This window comes from Chiloscyllium plagiosum, unplaced genomic scaffold (genome assembly GCF_037043375.1).
Source record: "Chiloscyllium plagiosum isolate Xiang-an unplaced genomic scaffold, Cpla_swu_hap1 HiC_scaffold_13, whole genome shotgun sequence".
In the NCBI taxonomy this organism is placed as follows: domain Eukaryota; kingdom Metazoa; phylum Chordata; class Chondrichthyes; order Orectolobiformes; family Hemiscylliidae; genus Chiloscyllium; species Chiloscyllium plagiosum.
The window spans coordinates 87,344,580-87,357,888 of record NW_028270151.1 but is presented as its reverse complement, the minus strand read 5'-3'; the positions used below and the strand labels follow the sequence as shown (position 1 = coordinate 87,357,888).

Below are 13,309 nucleotides of genomic sequence, written 5' to 3'. Positions count from 1 at the left end.
AGCTCTGATCTCCAGCATCTGCAGTCCTCACTTTCTCCTAGAAGATCTTTTCAATATTCAATATGAGCCCATAAAATGCACCACAACAGGAAAACTGAAAAGGAAGCAAAATACTGCGGTTGCTGGACACCTGAAATTGAACAGAAAGTGCTAGAGAAAACTCAGCAGGTCTGCATCTATGGAAAGTGAAACAGAATTAATGTTTTAAATCAAAAGGGATTCCGCTTCAAGAGTCAACTCGAGTTAGTTCAACTTGAATTCTGAAGAAGAATCAAAGCAGACTCAAATTATTAACTCTTTTTCTCCCTCCACAGATGCTGCCAGACCTGCTGAGTTACTTCAATAATCATTCTCTCCACAGGTAAAAAGGAAGTCAATTGTTTGCTCATGCATTCATAAATACTGGGTGTGCCTTGCTTTTCTTTTTGAAACAACTTCACAAATACCTGAACTGTTCCATCCCACATTATAGTGTGGCGCTGTCCATTCAACACTCAGTCCCAAAGATCATCCCATCCATTAGTCTCCTTCATTTGTTTGAGCTCCCACAGTTGATTTTATCACAGAATGCCGACAGAGTGGAAACAGGCCATTTGGTTCAACAAGTTCACACCGACCCATTCCCCAAACCTATTGCTCTGCATTTCCCTTGACTAATGTCTCTTGCGTATACAACCCTGAATACTGTGGGCAATTGAGCATGGCCAGTTGATGTAACCTGCAAATATCTGGACTGTGCGAGGAAACCGGAGCACCCGAAGGAAACCCACGGAGACACGGGAGAATGTGCACATTCCACACAGTCACCTGAGGCTGGAATCGAACCTGGATCCCTAGTGCTGTGAGGCAGCAGTGCTAATCACGGAGCTACTGAGCCACTGTACCACCCTTATTGCAGGATAACAGCACACTTTCCATTCCTGTCTGAACATCTCCCTTTCCCTATTTAGGTGGGCGGGTAATGGATGCAAAGGAAATGAGGACTGATACATACATTATTTGAGGTCCTCCTTCTGGTCATCATAAATGTCAAGCACCACCTATGGATGTCCACTCATTCTAACTGACCCACACAAGAAGTGTCTGAGATGTGGGGGTCCTGCTTGTTACTATCTCACAGGAGATATTATACCATCCCCTTAGATTTCTGTCCCATACATTCATGAGGACCAAGGCAAACACCTCATCACATTTCTGAGGTTGACCCATGATTTCCTTCTGCAGGGCTGTCTTCATGGTCCTGTTCATGTACACCATTATTCCTGAAGATGGAGGATTGTGGGACACATGCCATTTACTCTCGATCCCCAGCAAGCTGAAGGTGGTTTGCATCACGTGTCCATTAAAAATTACTTCTCAATTTCTGATTGGACTACATCAGCAAACCCCAGCTCAAAAACAGTTCCTTTACCAGGGTTCTTGCCACTCACTCAGCCATGGCTCACTTACAGGGGAAAGCCTGGACCCACTGTGTGAAATTATCCACAGCACCGGACAATACTTGCTGCTTTTCATAACTGCTGGCAAATGGCCAATAAAGTCAATTTGTACTGATCACCAAGTCCCATCCACCTGTTGGGTACTTCCCAATGTGACCTTCCTATTCCGGGGCTCTGGGTCTTTCTGTAGATAGGCCAAATATTCTTTCCACATTTGACCTCATTTCTGCCAACCATCCCACCTGCCTAACACATCCCAGGTTCCCTCATTTCCTGGATGACCGACACCTGGGCCTTTGTGGACCAGGTCCACTACACCTTGTCAGTAACCCTCTTCACTTCCTCAAACACATTTTGCTAAGAGGTCCTACAAATCACATGCCTCCACACATCTCATCTCTCCCCCAGGCGAAATATTGTCACAATCCCCAGTTTTTCCACCACATCTCCCCAGAACCTAAGCCCACTGTCATACAGTGAACCAATCTGCTCTGAACACACTGAGTCAGCTCCTCCCGTGTTACTCATACACATCCCCACTAAGTCTCTAACCAAAAGGTTTTGATACAGCTCCATTACTGAGTCATCCATGAAATCCTCCAGTTGGTATTGATGCCCACCAGGAAGAAATGATCCCAGTGTTTTTATGAATAGATCACCAATAGCAGCTATTGGATATGGTCCCTGTTCCCTGGTCACACATTTATGGACTCAGGGTCTTCTCCATTCATCAGGCACAGGGCGAGCATGGGCCCTTGATACTGTGATTAGAGACAAAGCAGACGGAGAGTTTCTCTCCTCACTCTGGGTATGGAACTTTCCCATCTACACTCTGAGGTCACCTACTGTTCAGCAAGAACTACTGCTCCTCTACCTTTCAGAAGTCAAACTTGTCTTCTTTCTTTTCTCCATTTACTGGGGAAGTGTTCCTGGGGACACTGGTTTTGCACTTACTTTCCCCCTTCTTGCCACAATCGTAGGATTCCTATCCTGCTCTGGGAGCCCCCATTGCCCCTGTACTCTTTAGGTCTTCCTTCCATACCTTGAAAGTAGAGCTTTAAACTTCCTTTCCTTTAGATTTCTGTTCTGGCTCCAATTTCTCATCCCATTGTTCCTCTTTATATCATTTTTCCAACACTGCAGATTCTGTATTATGATTGGCCATTGGGTCATGTTCCTCAAATGTGGCCCATAGATATGGGAGGAATTGGCCTATCAGAGTCCTCAACCAATGAGTTAAGGTGATGTTTGTAAGGTCACTTCTGTATGCAGGAATCTTGGGAATAGCCATCTTGTAAGTTGTCCACAATCGATCCAAAGGTGAGTGAGGGGACTCATTAGGCCTTTGCGGGAGATGTTACACAAAGTGCAATCCATGGCCATCATCACATCTTTGTGAAGTACAGCATATTGGTCCCTGGTCCCTGTTTGGATGTAATGGGGAAGATCCTGGAGAAGGTCAAATGAACCCTTTCTGTTTATCCTTCCCTCCACATTCAAGTTATGCATCTGATCCAACTCCTGGAAATGCCCATATTCATTCCCTTCCTTCAAACCCTCCCTTCCCGATTTCACATGATCACATTTCCACAAAATCCTAGCACTTGTTAACCCATCCCTCTCATCTCAATTTCGAAGTTTAATTTAAAACAATTGTCTATATTAATTTGCTCCATTTTAATAGTGGTGGAAATGTGTTGCTGGAAAAACGCAGCAGGTCAGGCAGCATCTAGGGAACAGGAGAATCGACGTTTTGGGCATTAGCCCTTCTTCAGGATTGAGGAAAGTTGGTCCAGCAGGCTAAGATAAAAGATAGGGAGGAGGGACTTGGGGGAGGGGCGTCGGAAATGTGATAGGTGGAAAGAGGTCAAGGTGAGGGTGATAGGTCAGACTGGGGTGGGGGCGGAGAGGTCGGGAAGAAGATTGCAGGTTAGGAAGGCGGTGCTGAATTTGATGGATTTGACTGAGACAGGCTGGGGGGAGGGGAAATGAGGAAACTGGTGAAATCCGAGTTCATCCCTTTGGTTGGAGGGTTCCTAGCCGGAAGATGAAGCGTTCTTCCTCCAACCGTCGTTTCGCTGTGGTCTGACGATGGAGGAGTCCAAAGACCTGCATATCCTTGGTGGAGTGGGAGGGGGAATTGAAATGTTGAGCTACAGGGTGGTTGGGTTGGTTGGTCCGGGTGTCCCAGAGGTGTTCTCTGAAACGCTCCGCAAGTAGGCGGCCTGTCTCCCCAATATAGAGGAGGCCACATCGGGTGCAAAGGATGCAATAGATGATATGTGTGGAGGTACAGGTGAATCTGTGGCGGATATAGAAGTTTCCTTTGGGGCCTTGGAGGGAGGTGAGGGGGGAGGTGTGGGCGCAAGTCTTGCACCTCCTGCGGTTGCAGGGGAAGGTGCCGGGAGTGGAGGTTGGGTTGGTAGGGGGTGTGGATCTGACGAGGGAGTCACGGAGGGAGTGGTCTTTACCCTTCCACTGACACCCTCCTTCGACTGACTGAACTGGTCCTCACCCTGAACAACTTCTCTTTCCAATCCTCCCACTTCCTCCAAACGAAAGGAGTAGCCATGGGCACCCGCATGGGCCCCAGCTGTGCCTGCCTCTTCGTAGGATATGTGGAACAATCCATCTTCCGCAACTACACTGGCCCCACCCCCCACCTTTTCCTCCGCTACATCGATGACTGTATTGGCGCCGCCTCATGCTCCCACGAGGAGGTTGAACAGTTCATCCACTTCACCAACACCTTCCACCCTGACCTCAAATTCACCTGGACAGTCTCAGATTCCTCCCTCCCCTTCCTCGACCTTTCTATTTCCATCTCAGGCGACCGAATCAACACGGACATCTACTACAAACCGACCCACTCCCACAGCTACCTGGACTACACCTCCTCCCATCCTGCCCCCTGTAAAAACGCCATCCCATTCTCCCAATTCCTTCGACTCCGCCGCATCTGCTCCCAGGAGGACCAGTTCCAAAAACGCACATCCCAGATGGCCTCCTTCTTCAAGGACCACAATTTCCCCCCCGACGTGGTCGACGACGCCCTCCACCGCATCTCTTCCACTTCCCGATCCTCCGCCCTTGAACCCCGGCCCTCCAACCGCCACCAGGACAGAACCCCACTGGTCCTCACCTACCACCCCACTAACCTCCATGTACAGCGCATCATCCGCCGTCATTTCCGCCACCTCCAAACGGACCCCACCACCAAGGATATATTTCCCTCCCCTCCCCTATCAGTATTCCGTAAAGACCACTCCCTCCGTGACTCCCTCGTCAGATCCACACCCCCCACCAACCCAACCTCCACTCCCGGCACCTTCCCCTGCAACCGCAGGAGGTGCAAGACTTGCGCCCACACCTCCCCCCTCACCTCCCTCCAAGGCCCCAAAGGAAACTTCTATATCCACCACAGATTCACCTGTACCTCCACACATATCATCTATTGCATCCTTTGCACCCGATGTGGCCTCCTCTATATTGGGGAGACAGGCCGCCTACTTGCGGAGCGTTTCAGAGAACACCTCTGGGACACCCGGACCAACCAACCCAACCACCCTGTAGCTCAACATTTCAATTCCCCCTCCCACTCCACCAAGGATATGCAGGTCTTTGGACTCCTCCATCGTCAGACCACAGCGAAACGACAGTTGGAGGAAGAACGCTTCATCTTCCGGCTAGGAACCCTCCAACCACAAGGGATGAACTCGGATTTCACCAGTTTCCTCATTTCCCCTCCCCCCAGCCTGTCTCAGTCAAATCCATCAAATTCAGCACCGCCTTCCTAACCTGCAATCTTCTTCCCGACCTCTCCGCCCCCACCCCAGTCTGACCTATCACCCTCACCTTGACCTCTTTCCACCTATCACATTTCCGACGCCCCTCCCCCAAGTCCCTCCTCCCTATCTTTTATCTTAGCCTGCTGGACAAACTTTCCTCATTCCTGAAGAAGGGCTAATGCCCGAAACGTCAATTCTCCTGTTCCCTAGATGCTGCCTGACCTGCTGCGCTTTTCCAGCAACACATTTCCATCTCTGATCTCCAGCATCTGCAGACCTCACTTTCTCCATTTTAATAGTGTTCATTGATCAGAACCATCATTTATTTTTGTCGCCATGGATATGAGAACTAATGGCTCAATAAATAGCATTTTCTATTCCCACATATGCTTTAGAGATATATTTCTGGAATCTGGAGCCACCCATGACACTGAACACATTTCTGAGCAAATTAAACATTGTTTTGAGCTGTTGTGAAATGTCCCTGTTTGCTGGCTTCAAGAAGAGATTTCAACAATGATCATGAGTTAAGTTTCTCATCCTCAAAATCTAACTATCGAGTTGGCAATGTTCAATGACAAAAGGAGTATTTTCATGTCATGTGAGAGGACACAGATGTATATGCACACACAGATTCACATGCACACAGACACACACACCAATCCTCACACACACGCACACACACACAAACCTTCAAGTATTATCCTTCTCTGGCTCTCCTTTTCCTTTACAGTATTTCTGCTTTTCATATTCCCTCATATTTTCTTCCAAACTGATGAACCTTGAGAACTTCCCAAGGTCTATCTGGTCAGTGTTGTGACCGGACCAAAGCATTGTCCCCCAGGTTATTACATTTCCAGTTTGGATCCCTTTCCTTTTTCACCTCTCTCCTTGGGTGGAACAACAGGGTTAACTAACAAAGGGTTGAATCCCTCACCTCTCTCCCAGACCAAAATAACTTATGTTTTAAAATAAACTAATTTAACCAGGCTTTCTCGATTTGACAAGAATGTGTCCATGAGTTCCTAAAACTGAGAAGAAACAGGTTTAGATTAGAAATGAGAAGAAGTTTATATGTAAGATAGAAGTTATCAGAGAGACATTGACCTTTGTTTCAATCCTCACACACCCAGTGTATCCTGAATGTTGAAGCATCCTTACACTCAGCACATGAGCAGTGCAACACAAACACAGTGAGTAATAACTATTTAAAACGTACTTTCTTTGGAAGATTTTTCAGATCCTTCCTTCCTCTTCCAACTTTTCCCACATCACTCAATCATCATGATGTGGGTCGATCAAATTCAGATTGATCAACTTCTTTGGATTTAAGTAAAATTGAGTATTATAAGTGAATTTCCTTCAGTGTTTAAACTCTTGATATTTGTCTGGGCTGGGCCACACTGATCCTGCCAGTATCTGAACAGGGTCCTGTGGCAGTGACAATAGCAGGAACAGGGTCTGGTGGCAGTGACAATATCAGGAACAGGGTCCTGTGGCAGTGACAATATCAGGAACAGGGTCCTGTGGCAGTGACAATAGCAGGAACAGGGTCCTGTGGCAACAGCAATAGCAGGAACAGGGTCCTGTGGCAGTGACAATAGCAGGAACAGGGTCCTGTGGCAGTGACAATAGCAGCTGAAAATGTGTTGCTGGAAAAGTGCAGCAGGTCAGGCAGCATCCAGGGAACAGGAGAATCGACGTTTTGGGCATAAGCCCTTCTTATGCCCGAAATGTCGATTCTCCTGTTCCCTGGATGCTGCCTGACCTGCTGCGCATTTCCAGCAACACATTTTCAGCTCTGATCACCAACATCTGCAGACCTCACTTTCTCCTCAGTGACAATGGCAGGAACAGTGTCCTGTGGCAGTGACAATAGCAGGAACAGAGTCCTTTTGGCAGTGACAATATCAGGAACAGGGTCCTGTGGCAGTGACAATAGCAGGAACAGGGTCCTGTGGCAGTGACAATAGCAGGAACAGGGTCCTGTGGCAGCGACAATATCAGGAACAGAGTCCTGTGGTAATGACAATAGCAGGAACAGGGTCCTGTGGCAGCGACAATATCAGGAACAGGGTCCTGTGGCAGTGACAAGAGCAGGAAGAGGGTCCTGTGGCAGCGACAATTTCAGGAACAGGGTCCTGTGGCAGTGACAATAGCAGGAACAGGGTCCTGTGGCAGTGACAATAGCAGGAACAGGGTCCTGTGGCAGTGACAATAGCAGGAACAGGGTCCTGTGGCAGTGACAATAGCAGGAACAGGGTCCTGTGGCAGCAGCAATATCAGGAACAGGGTCCTGTGGCAGCGACAATATCAGGAACACGGTCCTGTTGCAGTGACAATATCAGGAACAGGGTCCTGTGGCAGTGACAATAGCAGGAACAGGGTCCTGTGGTAATGACAATAGCAGGAACAGGTTCCTGTGGCAGTGACAATAGCAGGAACAGGGTCCTGTGGCAGTGCCAATATCAGGAAAAGGGCCCTGTGGCAGTGACAATAGCAGGAACAGGGTCCTGTGGCAGCGACAATATCAGGAACAGGGTCCTGTGGTAGTGACAATAGCAGGAACAGGTTCCTGTGGCAGCAGCAATAGCAGGAACAGGTTCCTGTGGCAGCAGCAATATCAGGAACAGGGTCCTGTGGCAGTGACAATAGCAGAATTAGGGTCCTGTGGCAGTGACAAGAGCAGGAACAGGGTCCTGTGGCAGCAGCAATAGCAGGATCAGGTTCCTGTGGCAGCAGCAATAGCAGGAACAGGGTCCTGTGGCAGTGACAATAGCAGAATTAGGGTCCTGTGGCAGTGACAATAGCAGGAACAGGGTCCTGTGGCAGCAGCAATAGCAGGAACAGGTTCCTGTGGCAGCAGCAAAAGCAGGAACAGGTTCCTGTGGCAGCAGCAATAGCAGGAACAGGGTCCTGTGGCAGTGACAATAGCAGAATTAGGGTCCTGTGGCAGTGACAATAGCAGGATCAGGGTCCTGTGGCAGTGACAATAGCAGCTGAAAATGTGTTGCTGGAAAAGTGCAGCAGGTCAGGCAGCATCCAGGGAACAGGAGGATCGACGTTTTGGGCATAAGCCCTTCTTATGCCCGAAATGTCGATTCTCCTGTTCCCTGGATGCTGCCTGACCTGCTGCGCATTTCCAGCAACACATTTTCAGCTCTGATCACCAACATCTGCAGACCTCACTTTCTCCTCAGTGACAATGGCAGGAACAGTGTCCTGTGGCAGTGACAATAGCAGGAACAGAGTCCTTTTGGCAGTGACAATATCAGGAACAGGGTCCTGTGGCAGTGACAATAGCAGGAACAGGGTCCTGTGGCAGTGACAATAGCAGGAACAGGGTCCTGTGGCAGCGACAATATCAGGAACAGGGTCCTGTGGTAATGACAATAGCAGGAACAGGGTCCTGTGGCAGCGACAATATCAGGAACAGGGTCCTGTGGCAGTGACAAGAGCAGGAAGAGGGTCCTGTGGCAGCGACAATTTCAGGAACAGGGTCCTGTGGCAGTGACAATAGCAGGAACAGGGTCCTGTGGCAGTGACAATAGCAGGAACAGGGTCCTGTGGCAGTGACAATAGCAGGAACAGGGTCCTGTGGCAGCAGCAATATCAGGAACAGGGTCCTGTGGCAGCGACAATATCAGGAACACGGTCCTGTTGCAGTGACAATATCAGGAACAGGGTCCTGTGGCAGTGACAATAGCAGGAACAGGGTCCTGTGGTAATGACAATAGCAGGAACAGGTTCCTGTGGCAGTGACAATAGCAGGAACAGGGTCCTGTGGCAGTGCCAATATCAGGAAAAGGGCCCTGTGGCAGTGACAATAGCAGGAACAGGGTCCTGTGGCAGCGACAATATCAGGAACAGGGTCCTGTGGTAGTGACAATAGCAGGAACAGGTTCCTGTGGCAGCAGCAATAGCAGGAACAGGTTCCTGTGGCAGCAGCAATATCAGGAACAGGGTCCTGTGGCAGTGACAATAGCAGAATTAGGGTCCTGTGGCAGTGACAAGAGCAGGAACAGGGTCCTGTGGCAGCAGCAATAGCAGGATCAGGTTCCTGTGGCAGCAGCAATAGCAGGAACAGGGTCCTGTGGCAGTGACAATAGCAGAATTAGGGTCCTGTGGCAGTGACAATAGCAGGAACAGGGTCCTGTGGCAGCAGCAATAGCAGGAACAGGTTCCTGTGGCAGCAGCAAAAGCAGGAACAGGTTCCTGTGGCAGCAGCAATAGCAGGAACAGGGTCCTGTGGCAGTGACAATAGCAGAATTAGGGTCCTGTGGCAGTGACAATAGCAGGATCAGGGTCCTGTGGCAGTGACAATAGCAGGAACAGGGTCCTGTGGTAGTGACAATAGCAGGATCAGGGTCCTGTGGCAGCAGCAATAGCAGGAACAGTTTCCTGTGGCAGCAGCAACAGCAGGAACAGGGTCCCGTGGCAGTGACAATAGCAGGAACAGGGTCCTGTGGCAGTGACAATAGCAGGAACAGGGTCCTGTGGCAGCAGCAATAGCAGGAACAGGTTCCTGTGGCAGTGACAATAGCAGGAACAAGGTCCCGTGGCAGTGACAATAGCAGGAACAGGGTCCCGTGGCAGCGACAATATCAGGAACAGGGTCCTGTAGCAGTGACAATAGCAGGAACAAGGTCCTGTAGCAGTGACAATAGCAGGAACAGGGTCCTGTGGCAGCAGCAATAGCAGGAACAGGGTTCCTTTTGGCAGTGACAATTGCAGGAACAGGGTCCTGTGGCAGAAGCAATAGCAGGAACAGGGTACTTTTGGCAGTAACAATAGCAGGAACAGGGTCCCGTGGCAGAAGCAATAGCAGGATCAGGGTCCCGTGGCAGTAACAATAGCAGGAACAGGGTCCTGTGGCAGTGACAATAGCAGGAACATGGTCCTGTGGCAGCAGCAATAGCAGGAACAGGGTCCCGTGGCAGTGACAATATCAGGAACAGGGTCCTGTGGCAGTGACAATAGCAGGAACAGGGTCCTGTGGCAGCAACAATATCAGGAACAGGGTCCTGTGGCAGAAGCAATAGCAGGAACAGGGTCCTTTTGGCAGTGACAATAGCAGGAACAGGGTCCTGTGGCAGAAGCAATATCAGGAACAGGGTCCTTTTGGCAGTGACAATATCAGGAACAGGGTCCTGTGGCAGTGACAATAGCAGGAACAGGTTCCTGTGGCAGCGTCAATATCAGGAACAGGGTCCTGTGGCAGTGACAATAGCAGGAACAGGGTCCTGTGGCAGCGACAATATCAGGAACAGGGTCCTGTGGCAGTGACAATAGCAGAAGGGTCCTGTGGCAGCGACAATATCAGGAACAGGGTCCTGTGGCAGTGACAATAGCAGGAACAGGGTCCTGTTGCAGTGACAATAGCAGGAACAGGGTCCTGTGGCAGAAGCAATAGCAGGAACAGCGTCCTTTTGGCAGGGACAATGTCAGGAACAGGGTCCTGTGGCAGCGACAATATCAGGAACAGGGTCCTGTGGCAGTGACAATAGCAGGAACAGGGTCCTGTGGCAGCGACAATTTCAGGAACAGGGACCTGTGGCAGTGACAATAGCAGGAACAGGGTCCTGTCGCAGTGACAATAGCAGGAACAGGGTCCTGTGGCAGTGACAATATCAGGAACAGGGTCCTGTGGCAGTGACAATAGCAGGAACAGGGTCCTGTGGCAGTGACAATAGCAGGAACAGGGTCCTGTGGCAGCAGCAATATCAGGAACAGGGTCCTATGGCAGCGACAATATCAGGAACAGGGTCCTGTGGCAGTGACACTATCAGGAACAGGGTCCTGTGGCAGTGACAATAGCAGGAACAGGGTCCTGTGGTTATGACAAGAGCAGAAACAGGTTCCTGTGGCAGTGACAATAGCAGGAACAGGGTCCTGTGGCAGTGCCAATATCAGGAACAGGGTCCTGTGGCAGTGACAATAGCAGGAACAGGGTCCTGTGGCAGCGACAATATCAGGAACAGGGTCCTGTGGTAGTGACAATAGCAGGAACAGGTTCCTGTGGCAGCAGCAATAGCAGGAACAGGTTCCTGTGGCAGCAGCAATAGCAGGAACAGGGTCCTGTGGCAGTGACAATAGCAGAATTAGGGTCCTGTGGCAGTGACAATAGCAGGAACAGGGTCCTGTGGCAGCAGCAATAGCAGGAACAGGTTCCTGTGGCAGCAGCAATAGCAGGAACAGGGTCCTGTGGCAGTGACAATAGCAGAATTAGGGTCCTGTGGCAGTGACAATAGCAGGATCAGGGTCCTGTGGCAGTGACAATAGCAGGAACAGGGTCCTGTGGTAGTGACAATAGCAGGATCAGGGTCCTGTGGCAGCAGCAATAGCAGGAACAGTTTCCTGTGGCAGCAGCAACAGCAGGAACAGGGTCCCGTGGCAGTGACAATAGCAGGAACAGGGTCCTGTGGCAGTGACAATAGCAGGAACAGGGTCCTGTGGCAGCAGCAATAGCAGGAACAGGGTCCTGTGGCAGTGACAATAGCAGGAACAGGGTCCTGTGGCAGTGACAATAGCAGGAACAGGGTCCCGTGGCAGTGACAATAGCAAGAACAGGGTCCTGTGGCAGCGACAATAGCAGGAACAGGGTCCTGTAGCAGTGACAATAGCAGGAACAGGGTCCTGTGGCAGCAGCAATAGCAGGAACAGGGTTCCTTTTGGCAGTGACAATTGCAGGAACAGGGTCCTGTGGCAGAAGCAATAGCAGGAACAGGGTCCTTTTGGCAGTAACAATAGCAGGAACAGGGTCCCGTGGCAGAAGCAATAGCAGGATCAGGGTCCTGTGGCAGTAACAATAGCAGGAACAGGGTCCTTTTGGCAGTGACAATAGCAGGAACAGGGTCCTGTGGCAGCAGCAATAGCAGGAACCGGGTCCCGTGGCAGTGACAATATCAGGAACAGGGTCCTGTGACAGTGACAATAGCAGGAACACGGTCCTGTGGCAGCAACAATATCAGGAACAGGGTCCTGTGGCAGAAGCAATAGCAGGAACAGGGTCCTTTTGGCAGTGACACCAGCAGGAACAGGGTCCTGTGGCAGTGACAATAGCAGGAACAGGGTCCTGAGGTAGTGACAATAGCAGGAACAGGGTCCTGTAGCAGAAGCAATAGCAGGAACAGGGTCCTTTTGGCAGTGACAATAGCAGGAACAGGGTACTGTGGCAGAAGCAATAGCAAGAACAGGGTCCTTTTGGGAGTGACAATAGCAGAAACAGGGTCCTGTGGCAGAAGCAACAGCAGGAACATGGTCCTTTTGGCAGTGACAATATCAGGAACAGGGTCCTGTGGCAGTGACAATAGCAGGAACAGGGTCCTGTGGCAGTGACAATATCAGGAACAGGTTCCTGTGGCAGTGACAATAGCAGGAACAGGGTCCTGTGGCAGCGACAATATCAGGAACAGGGTCCTGTTGCAGTGACAATAGCAGGAACAGGGTCCTGTGGCAGTGACAATAGCAGGAACAGGGTCCTGTGGCAGCGACAATATCAGGAACAGGGTCCTGTGGCAGTGACAATAGCAGGAACAGGGTCCTGTGGCAGCGACAATATCAGGAACAGGGTCCTGTGGCAGTGACAATAGCAGGAACAGGGTCCTGTGGCAGCAGCAATAGCAGGTACAGGGTCCTGTGGCAGCGACAATATCAGGAACAGGATCCTGTTGCAGTGACAATATCAGGAACAGTGTCCTGTGGCAGTGACAATAGCAGGAAAGGGTCCTGTGGTAATGACAATAGCAGGAACAGGTTCCTGTGGCAGTGACAATAGCAGGAACAGGGTCCTGTGGCAGTGACAATATCAGGAACAGGGTCCTGTGGCAGTGACAATAGCAGGAACAGGGTCCTGTGGCAGCGACAATAGCAGGAACAGGGTCCTGTGGCAGTGACAATAGCAGGAACAGGGTCCTGTGGCAGTGACAATAGCAGGAACAGGGTCCCGTGGCAGTGACAATAGCAGGAACAGCGTCCCGTGGCAGCAGCAATAGCAGGAACAGGGTCCCGTGGCAATGACAATATCAGGAACAGGGTCCTGTGGCAGTGACAATAGCAGGAACAGGGTCCTGTGGCAGCGAC

At 50.5% G+C, this 13,309-nt stretch overlaps 1 pseudogene; it reads right to left on the bottom strand.

The window, feature by feature from the left end:
* The window catches only part of LOC148148367 (alpha-1,4-N-acetylglucosaminyltransferase-like), a 141,145-nt pseudogene that overhangs the window by 29,153 nt on the left and 98,683 nt on the right, over nt 1–13,309 (bottom strand).